The sequence below is a fragment of the Primulina huaijiensis genome, chromosome 14, assembly GCF_012295235.1.
Source record: "Primulina huaijiensis isolate GDHJ02 chromosome 14, ASM1229523v2, whole genome shotgun sequence".
In the NCBI taxonomy this organism is placed as follows: domain Eukaryota; kingdom Viridiplantae; phylum Streptophyta; class Magnoliopsida; order Lamiales; family Gesneriaceae; genus Primulina; species Primulina huaijiensis.
Genome location: NC_133319.1, coordinates 14,518,398 through 14,530,411, shown reverse-complemented (window position 1 = coordinate 14,530,411; position 12,014 = coordinate 14,518,398).

Genomic DNA, 12,014 nt, shown 5'->3' with positions numbered 1-12,014 from the left:
TTATGCGGCTGAATCGACTACGAACGAATTTAGATTATACAGTGCTTACAAATGAGTTTCAACATCGAAGTACGATTCATCTGTATTAAAGTATAATCAAGGTCTTTATCTATGCTGATCACATGAGTATACAGATAAAGAAATAACAAACCATGAAATAAAGCGTTATAATAAAATAAATATTGTTTATTACGACCGAGTCAATAAATTTCCTAGCCAACAGTTGGTTTACAAAGCATCTACTCTAACAATCTCTCATTCGCCCTGGAGCCAACTACCCATAAAATTTAATCTCATTGCTTCACGATGCTTCTCAAACAATGGTTCTGCCAAGGGCTTTGTAAGTGGATCAACAACATTATCTGTAGAGGGGACTCTTTTGACTGATGTATCTCCTCTTCCCACAATCTCCCGGATGATGTGAAACTTCCTCGGTATATGTTTGGATCGCTGATGAGACCTTGGTTCCTTTGCTTGCGCTACGGCACCAGTTTTGTCGTAGTACAACGGGACTGGATCAACTCCATTAGGAATAACGCTCAACTTTTGGACAAAATTCCTCATCCAAACTGCCTCATTGGCTGCAGCAGATGCAGCAATGTACTCAGCTTCAGTGGTGGAATCCGCAACGGTGTCTTGCTTAGAACTCTTCCAAGAGACAGCCGCACCATTAAACATGAATACAAAACCAGAGGTCGATTTCGAATCATCTACGTCACATTGGAAGCTATAATCAGTGTAGTCTTCCAATTTCAATTCTCCACTCCCATAGACCATGAACAAATTCTTAGTCATTCTCAAGTACTTAAGAATATCTTTCACAGCCTTCCAATGCATTGGACCAGGGTTCGCCTGATATCTGCTTGTAACACTCAAAACGTAAGCAACATCAGGACGAGTCGATATCATACCATACATGATACTGCCAATGACTGACACATATGGAATACGTGTTATCGTCTCTATCTTTTCATCATTTTGGGACACATAGATTTAGATAGAGTAACACCATGACACATTGGTAAGTATCCTATCTTGGACTCTTCTATAGAGAATCTCTTCAGAATGGTATCGATATAAGTGGCTCGGGTGAGCATCAGCTCCTCTTTCATCTATCTCTATAGATTTGTATTCCCAATACATAGGATTCTTCACACATGTCTTTCATGAAAAATTTACTTGCTAACCATAATTTAGTTGATTGCAGTAATCCTTCATCATTCCCAATGAGTAGGATGTCATCGACATAAAGTACTAGGAATGTCACTGCACTCCCACTAACTTTCTTTTACATGCATGGTTCCTCGGGATTATTAGCGAAACCAAATTCCTTGATAGTGCAATCAAATATTAGGTTACAACTCCTTGACGCCTGCTTGAGACCATATATTGATATCTGCAGTTTGCATACCTTATGCTCACTTCCTACTGATGTGTATCCCTCAGGTTGAGACATATAAATTTCTTCTTTGATGTCTCCATTGAGGAATGCAGTCTTTACATCTATTTTTCATATCTCATATTCATACCATGCTGCTATGGTTAGTAGTATCCTAATGGACTTAAACATAGCAACTGTAAAAAGTTTTCTCATAGTTAATTCCTTACCTTTGAGTATAACCTTTTGCAACAAGTCTTGCTTTGAAGGTCAGTACCTTCCCATCTACCCCAAGCTTTCTTTTGTAGATTTATTTGCATCATATGGGAACGATTCCCTTAGGTGGATCCACAAATGTCCAGACATTTCAGAATGCATGGCTTCAAGCCATTTGGATGAATCAGTATCAGATATTGCTTCTTTGAAGTTCATTGGATCACATCCAACACAAGGCTCATCATGGCCTTGTTCATGAAGAAGCGTATATCTTGCCGGTGGTCTAATAACCCTATCAGACCTTCTAGGAGCGTGTACTTCATCTACTGGTTGTTGGGGATTAGGTTCAAATTCTACAGTTGAGGGAGTATATTGAATTTCTTCAAGTTCTATCATCTTGCTTTTTCTATCTAATAGAAATTCCTTTTCCAGAAAGGTGGCATTTCTTGAAACAAAAACTTTTGCTTCATCGGGGTGATAGAAATAATATCCGACAAAATTATTTGGATATCCTACAAAGTAGCACAAAGTGGATCTACTATCCAATTTGACCTCACTGTCTGCTTCACGTAAGCAGGACATCCTCATATTCTCAAGTAAGAATATTTGGGAGTTTTTCCCATCCATCTCTCATATGGTGTTTTATCCACTGCCTTTGTATGGACATTATTCAACAACATTACCGCATTTTCAAGCGCAAAGCCCCAAAACGATGTAGGCAATTTAGTGAATCCCATCATTGATCGAACCATGTCCATCAAGGTTCGATTTTGACGTTCAGAAACACCATTCAATTGTGGTGTAGCTGGTGGAGTCCACTATGAGAGAATCTCATTCTCTTTTAGATAACCCAAAAATTCAGCACGCAAGTATTCTCTACCTCGATCAGATCGAAGTGTCTTAATACTCCTTTCTAGCTGTTTTCTACTTCATATCTGAATTCTTTGAACCTCTCAAATGCTTTAGATTTGTGTTTCATCAAATAAACATACCCATACTTCGAATGGTCATCAGTAAAGGAAATGAAGTAGGATAGCCCATAATTTGTACTAACACTTAGCGAGCCACAAACGTCTGTGCGGATCAAATCCAGTAGACCATGCGCACGTTCCACGTTTCCATTGAATGGAGTCTTGGTCATTTTTTTTAGACAAGACTCACAAGTATGTAGAGAATTTATGTCTGACAAGTCAAACATGCCTTCTCCCACTAGCTTGTGCATCCTTCTTTGGAAAATATGACCTAGTCTAACATGCCATATTTGTGCGAGATTTGGATCTTCTATTTTTATTTTGTTTGTTGTTGTTTTCGTATGCACTTGGATATTGTTCAACGGAATTATCTTTTAATTTTAAGTTATAGAGATCGTTTGTTAATTATCGGTTCCAATCAAACATTCATTATCGTATAAAATGCGAACACCTTTAACAAAAACACAAGAATAACCATCCATATCAAGCATAGAAAAAGAACTAATATTTTTAACCAATTCAGGAACATATAAAACGTCTCTCAAAAACAACTTAAAATCATTGTCTAGAATTAAAGTAATGTTTCCAATGGCAGTGACAGCAACCCTTGCTCCATTGTCTACTCTTAGAAATGTCTCACCATCTCTAAGTCTCTTGCTTCTTCCCATCACCTACAAATCATTGCATAGATGAGAACCACTTCTGGTATCCAATACCCAAGAAGCGGAATTAATAGAAACATTAACTTCAATGTAAAACATACCATGGCTAGAACGCTTCTGGGCAAGATACTCTGTGCAATTATGCCTCCAATGTCCAGGCTTCTTGCAGTGGAAACAGACTTGTTCTGACTTGTCAAGCTTCGTGGGCCCCAGAGTAGGTTTCTTGTAAGGCTTCTTGTTGTGCTTGTTCTTCTTTGGTGGGGCAGAACGTTTTTTCCCTTTGTTTTGGGCTCCCTTTTTCATACTAGATGATGAGCCCACTAGGAGAACATGTTTTTCTTTCTTGATTGTGGTCTCATAAGTAGTAAGCATGTTGACCAACTCGTCAAGGGCGGCCTCAAGCTTGTTCATATTGAAATTAACCATGAATCCATCGAACGAGGCATGAAATGACAGCAAGGGAATATCAGTCGCGAGCTCACTAGGAATATCCACGTCGAGCCCCACCAATTTCTTAATGAACCCAATCATTCTAACACCATGCTCATGGACAAAAGTCCTATCTCGCAGACGTGTAGTCATGGGTTTTTTCACAGTAGCATGTCTCTCTAAGAGATTTTGTACTCCATACAACTCTTTCAGATGAAGGTGAATGTCAGCAGTATTCGCAGCCTCCTCGAACCGCCTCTGCAGTTCATTCGACATAGAAACCAACATTTACGTGACGTCATTGCAAATATACTGAAAAGAAAAAAAAAACAAATAATTGTTAATTATTATTTTAAAATAATTTTAAGATATAAAACATGAATTTTTATTTTATAAACTTTCCTCCCACTATTTTGACATTTCCACCACCCTCTGATGAAAAAAAAGGAAATCAAATTTCCTTAATGGGCACGTAGAGCCCAATTAGACAATTATGATCACGAATAATATCATCCAATCATAATTTCTAAAAGGTAGAATCCAATTACATCCACATGCAACCTCTCCGTGTTTCGCCTCTTGTTTAATAAGGACCCAATAATATGGCGTCGTTTATTCTCACGTGTCAAACTTACCCATCAATATTGAATTGTAGTGGACGGTCGCTATGAGTTCCCCCAATAATATGAGCCGAAGTCATGATGCCCGCCCACTGTCCGAACGTTTTGGGCAGTCGGAAGAGTCCTGTGCGCGCAGCGTGCGGACGTCGCACAGTGTGCGAATGCTCCACATGCTGTGCGCACGCCACGAGCGTATGCCGCCGGACGCTGCGCACACTGTATTCCAGGAACAGTTCCGGGCAGAACCAAATTTTTTTTATTTTAAAATCAAAATTTTATTGTGTGGTTAGAAATAACTTATTCAATATGTAAAATCATACAATATAGAGAATATTGCTATGATACCACTGATGTGAATTGGATTTTCTCATGCCCAGATGCAGCTGGAGTTTTAAATTTTTAAATTTTTACATTCAAAATTATTGTTTGAGCACTCATATGGTTTTAATGAACATTCATAGGGAGTTTGAAACTTTTACCTTTAGAGAAATATTCACTTGGCTCTAACTATTCCCGGATTAGCGGAAATAGCCTTTTGATGTATTTCCTACGAACTTTTTCGAGGCTCCTTTCTTCAATCCTTCTATCAAGTCCACGACTAGATCAATCGTTCCTCTTCTAAATTGCACTAGAAATTTAAAAGGATTTTACGTTGAGATGGAAGAACGGGTTGACGGCTCAGATCTTCAATTGATATGAAGTAGTCGAAAACAAGGAGAGTGGGAGGAGGTGTTTTCAAAAATCCCTTGGCTTGGAGGCTAGGGTTTTGAAATTATGAGTGAAAATCTTATTAACCCTAAACCTAATACACATATATATAAGATTAGGGTCCATTAATTAAATTAAATATTTAATGAGCTTAATCAATTAATTATTCTAGTTCAACTGGTTTAATTAATTAATTAATCTGTTAAAGTCCAATTAAGAACCTTAATAATTTGTATGTTGGTCTTGTACTCCTACAAGCCCATTACACATACACCTATTACATTTAATTTAAATCATTTATAAATTCAAATTTTGAATTCATATTTAAATTATAAATTCAACTCCTTGAATTTATCACCTCCAAAATTTAATAGTCATAAATTCAATTCCTTGAATTTATTTCTCAATGTTTTATATAAATTCAACTCCTTGAATTTATTATCTCAACGGGGACAAAATAATATAGTACTTGTGTGACCCTCAATGGTTCAGGGATACAGCTAGCCGTGGGTTCACAACTCTTTGTGATTCAGGACATAATCCTTTATTCGGGTTTACCCTAATTTGCCTCATTCTATATATCAACAATTGATCATGATAATGTCAGAAATCATATTTTTGATTAAACCCATCGAATCATGGTAAGAGCGTCTAGTAGCATCGCCCCATTATTCCCTAGGTATCACTTATAGTGCCTACAAGAACCTGTCGGTTATTATTAACGTACAGTACAACCCCTTCATCTCATATATCTCGATCGAATCTGCAACCATTTATTCATCGACGGTTGCAAAAGAATTCGATAACTATGTGACACATCTTTGAGAATAAATAGTGGCATCACATGTACAATTGGAGAACTCCTTCCCTAATGTGCATCTCATACTATGGCCAGATATTCCATGCACTATTATTTCATCAGATCACATAGGATATCCACATCTGTAGGTGAGCGGTGAATTCTTCACTACAATGCATTGGCTCCTACATGTGTCACAACTATACTCAATCTTGCCACCTGATGACCCTCCTGGAATCGGTAAACGAGTCAAAGCAAGACCCTAGCATATAGAGCCTCAGTGTTGTCCTGGGTCGTAAGGACAAATGGTATACTATCATTACCACGGACTTATCATCTCGATGAATTATAACCACTTGAAAAGTTCTAGGGAGGGTAGTTCGGTACAATCATCATATGACTACCCATCTGCGTGTTTGGACATCTCTATGTCCTTACCAAGAAATGCGGTACACAATATTACATATGCTAGTCTCGAGTTCAAGCGACCTTTATCCGTGTTTTAGGCCGCTGAATCAACTAGGAACGAATTTAGATTATACAGTGTTTACAAATGAGTTTCAACATCAAAGTACGATTCATTTGTATTAAAGTATAACAAGGTCTTTAACTATCTTGATCACATGGGTATCCAGATAAAGAATTAACAAACCATGATATGATGCATTATATTAAAATAAAGATTATTTATTACAATCGAATCAATAAATTCCTTAGCCAACAATTGGCTTACATGACATCTACTCTAACAATGCACTGCTCTCTCCGACTGCAATTCCCCCAATAGAAAAGACGAATAAGATTTAAAGCTGCAATCTTGCGAGAGGAAACACAGTGGAAATGGCGGCGACGGTGGGATTTATTCAAAGGTTTTGTATGTGTTATGTAATTAGGGTGAAAGGAAAAGAGAGAAATCTATCACACAAGCTTATATTTATTTGTGATTCGGTCGCACGCGTTTTTCTTCGATGTTGTTTTCATCCAAGAGAAATCGTTTCAAAGGAATAAGAATTGCAAACTCGAGCCTAACACTATCACACTTGTTTTTTCTGATGATGTGGGTGAAAGAAATTTATTGACTTTTAATGATTTTTGTAAATTTAAAAGTTTAAAAGTATTCAATCAAGATTTTTGCATAATCTATAGAAATTTACTATCGGTATTCAAACTAGACTTTCATAAAGTTTTAAAAAATCACTTAGTACTAAACACTGATTTTTAAAAATTCTATAAAAGTTTAGGGGTATTCAAATTTTCAATAGCTTTTTAATAATTTCATGGAATTTATTAACATACAAACATTAAAACCTAAGGTACAACTATAAATGTCGTTGGTTCAGTCCAAATATTTGGAAAAGTTTTTAAAACTTGTAAGTCATGCACAAGATTTTTCTTTTTCTCTCTGTCACTTCACATAATCTCTCTGCTCATGTTCTCTCTTCTCATTTAATAGTTTTTTTTTTAAATTTTAATATTATAAAAAATTAGAATTCTATATTGATTTTGTTATTTTTAATTTATGATTTACGTAAATGAATGTAATATTCAATAATACAAAAGATGATCCAAACATATAATGCCGCTTAATTTTTAATAGTTGAATAGTCTCTTAATAAACATAATAAAAAATAAAATTAAATAAAGATTTTAAACTTGTTAAGAAATTATTATCACCCAAGAGTTTTGGTAATCGACAAAATCAAGACATCACTTCACTGTTTCAGGAAACAGCTGCATATTTTCTGTGTAACAGGTATCAGCTTAACCGCCCAGCTTAGCAACCGGACTGCTTCTCAACCGGCTAAAGCAAAAAGAGCTTAACTGCTTAAACAATGGATCAACCGGGTACTACTAAAGAAGCATGACCTCTTGAATTTCATACCGCTGACAATTCAACCGTTTGAAGTAAAAGAAGCTCGAACTTTGATGAACTTCCCAAACCGGCTGATTCGAAGATGTCATTAAGAAGGACTATTTATTGCTTACTTAATGAAAGACATTATTTGACCGGTTCAGGACATTCAGTGGTTTGCACCGCTTCAAAGTCAACTAGTTCTTACATCAGTCCTGAGAATGATCTGCATTAATTTATATCACCATCCCAGAAAGGAAAGATCATTTATATCTTACAAGGGTGAGGATAAAAGCAGTTGCCATAAATGGTAACTCTGAAGCAACTCTTCAAAAGAGCGGGACTCAAGGCCATGCCAGCAAAGAGAACATTTAATGCATATCTGAAGAGAATTTAATGCGGTTGCAGCTTATAGTGACACAACATCTCTCTGTTACAAGTTAACGTTACTCATTCCTCCAGTGTTTACTTCTTTCGATATGGTGTTTGGATTCGAGGAGATTGTTGGGATGGTACGGAGATGCGAATAGCCCGAGAGATGTTGTAGGCCGATAAGGCGCAATACGTCCGTAGTCCTTGGCGAGCTGATCGGCACACAGTAGTAGACTGGGGGAGAGTGGTCGCTACGGCAGTGTAGCCGAGCCTTGCCTGTTGCTTGATCTGTTATGCGCTGCATTTACTGATTGTGCAGCTTCCGATATACTGATTTCCAGTGCATTTGTATATACCCTGATCATGCATTGCATCCATGTATCATTCGTTACAATTCATGTTGTTTTTATTTCGGTATTTTCATACTGGGCTATTGCTTACCCCTCGGGGGCGATTATCTTCTGTGTGTGGTTGATAATCAGGGCAACATGGCATCCATTGTACTACTGAGTGAGGAGCAATATGAGGAAAGCTCTTATGCTATCATGTTCATAGATGGAGCATTAGCACTAGTAGAGAAGATCTTTTACGATTGCTCTGGGTTGATGTTGGTGATTGGGACAGACCCCAGTTTATCATACTTCTCAGTAAGGGTGACTTGGTCAGTATAAGTGCAAATTCAAACGCACTGATATGTAAAATGGTATGATGTTGAACTGATCCGGGATGATATGCGTTTTGGTTAAAGAAAAATATTAACAATATAAGTACATATATATGAATTTAGTAAACATGTTAATTGTGGTGTCTCAACTAATAATTATATGTATTATACTTTTACACTATATAATATTGAATATCTTTTGAAACGAACTTTTTGGGCCCACATTGACATTAAATTTTAAAATCTCATTCTTCGCTGCAGAGTTAAAACAGTAATTAAATGAAATAATGCATGATAATTATCGTTGAGAGTCGAGGGACCCATAAATCATCATTCCCGACCCACTGGATCAACAGCATTTTCAGAAATAAATGCTGTAAGTAAAAATGAATTTAAACCTGGAAACCAAAATCTAATTCAGAGACAAGGTTTTGGTCGAGGTCGAGGTCGTGGTCGTAGTCATGGTCGTGGACGTGGAAGTGGTCGTGGTCGCGGCCATGGTTTTGAAAACAATCAAGATAGTTACTTCTATAACTCATCTCAAAAGGACGTCACGAACCACCCACTAAAAAGGCATCATGAGAACATGAGTGTTAATGAAATCACTTAAAACGATTTGAAAGTTCTTGTTTTAGATACGGTACTCCAGGACATTTGTCTCGTATTTGTCGAGCCCTCGAGCACTTTTGTAAGCTCTATTAAAATCGATAAAGGGGAAAGAAAAAGAGACCAACTTCACTGAACACAATGGTCGTTTGAGTGATTCAACTCATTTTGATGCTACAGATTTTCTGAATGTTTTTTTCGAAAATGATCAATATATTGGCGGAATTGAAATGTAAAATATTTTATTTTTCATATGCTCATATGCCAATGTTTTATTGTATAATTATGATATGCCTCATATTTTTCAATAAATTATATATGTATTGTCAGTAATTTATTTTCATTGCATATTTTTTTTAAATTCAAATATGAAAACTGCTATGAACAAAGCGAAACAAGGAACTAATCCCATGGAAGTTTGCATATCTGATAGTAGTACAACGCACACTATTCTCCGAGATAAAAGATATTTTTTGCATTGAAATCCAACAAAAACAATTGTGAATACAATATCAGGTCCTGTAAACTTGATAAAAGTTTGTGGTAAAGCACATTTTTTGTTACATAATGGTACAAAATTTATGATAAAATGATGCTTTGTATTCAACACAATCGAAAAGAAATTTGTTGAGTTTTAATGACATATATTTCCATGGGTATGATACTCAGAAAATAAATGAAGGAAATGAGAAATATATGTGTCTTACCACATATAAATCAGGAAAGAAATATGTAGTTGAAAAACTACCAATGCTCCATACTCGATTGCATTATACATATATAAGTCCAATTGAATCAAACATGATAGTTGATAATTCTTCAATACTGATTAATTGACATGATCGATTAGGACATCCTAGTTCAACAATGATGCGAAGAATTATAGAAAATGCACATGATCATCCGCTGAAAGACTTGAATATCTTTTAAAATAATAAGTTTCAATGCAAAGCATGTTCTCTTGGAAAACTTCTTATAAGACCATCACCAGCGAAAATCAAAACTGAATCACCCATGTTTCTTGACCGTATTCAGGGTGATATTTGTGGGCCAATTCATCCACCATGTGGACCATTTAGATATTTTATGGTATTGATCGATACCTCCAGCATATGGCCACATGCATGTTTATTATCAACTCGGAATGTGGAATTTGCCATATTTCTTACTCAAATAATAAAATTACAGAATCAATTTCCTGATCATACAATCAAGAAAATTAGACTTGATAATGCTGGTGAATTTACTTCCCAGACTTTCAATAATTATTTTATGTTAATGGGAATAAGTGTTGAGCATCATGTTGTTCATGTACATACACAAAATAGATTAGCTGAATCATTGATTAAACGTCTACAACTATTTGCTAGACAAATGATTATGAAAACAAAACTTCTTGTTTCTATATGGGGACATGCAATTTTTACATGCTGCTGCATTAATTCGCATCAGACCAAGTGCATATCATAAATACTCTCTATTGTAGCTTGCTTTTGGTAAAGAACCAGACATTTCTCATCTGAGAATTTTTGGATGTTGGTATACGTGCATATTGCATTGCCTCAACGAACAAAAATGGGACCTCAAAGAAAGACCAGAATTTATGTTGGTTATGATATCCCATCAATAATTCGATATCTTGAACCTCAGACAGGCGACATGTTTACAACACGTTTTGTTGATTATCATTTTAATGAGGAAATCTTCCCAACGTTAGGGGGAGAAAAGAAACATATCGAAAAAGAAATTACATGGTATACATCATCATTGTTACATCTGGATTCAAGAACTAAATAATGTGAAAAAGATGTACAACAAATTGTGCACTTGTAAAGAATATCAAATCAAATAGCAAATGCATTTGCAGACACAAAAAGGGTAATTAAATCATATATACATGCTATACATGCCCCTGCTCGAATTGAAATTCCAAATAAACAAATTGAAGAAACTCATGATGTCATTAAATGCTTGAAGCGTGGAAGGTCAATCGGTTCCAATGATAAAAATCTTCAAAAAAGAAAAAACATAGAGAAACACAATGATCACAAAATAGAGAATGATATTCCGGCAGAAATACATGATGATGAAAATGTTCCATCAGAACCACAAACTGATGAGAATCGTAAAATCTCTATCAATTATATTACTACTAGAAAATTATGGAACCGAAAAAGATATAAAAGAAATTGATGAGATATCTTCTTACAATGTGCCATTTGACATCATAAATGACAATGAAGATCATGAACCAAAATCTTTTGGTGAATGTAAAAATCGACAGGACTGGATAAAATGGAAAAAAGCCATCCAAGTTGAATTGGATTCGCTAAATAAACGTAATGTTTTTGGACCTATAGTCTTTACAGCTGAAGGTGTAAAACCTGTTGGGTACAAATGAGTCTTTATTCGAAAGCAAAATGAGAAAAATGAAATAGTAAGATATAATGCTCAACTTGTTGCACAAGATTTTTCTCAAAGGCCTGAAATTGATTATGAAGAAACGTATTCTTCTGATATGGATGCAATTATGTTTCGGTATTTGATTAGTTTGGCGGTATCTGAAAATTTTGAAATGCGTCTTTTGGATGTTGTCACAGCTTACTTATACAGATCACTCGATAGTAATATATATATGAAAAACCCTGAAGTATTTAAGATGCCTGAAGCACAAAGTTCCAAACCCAAAGAATGTTATTCTGTGAAATTGCAAAGATCATTATATGAGTTAAAGCAA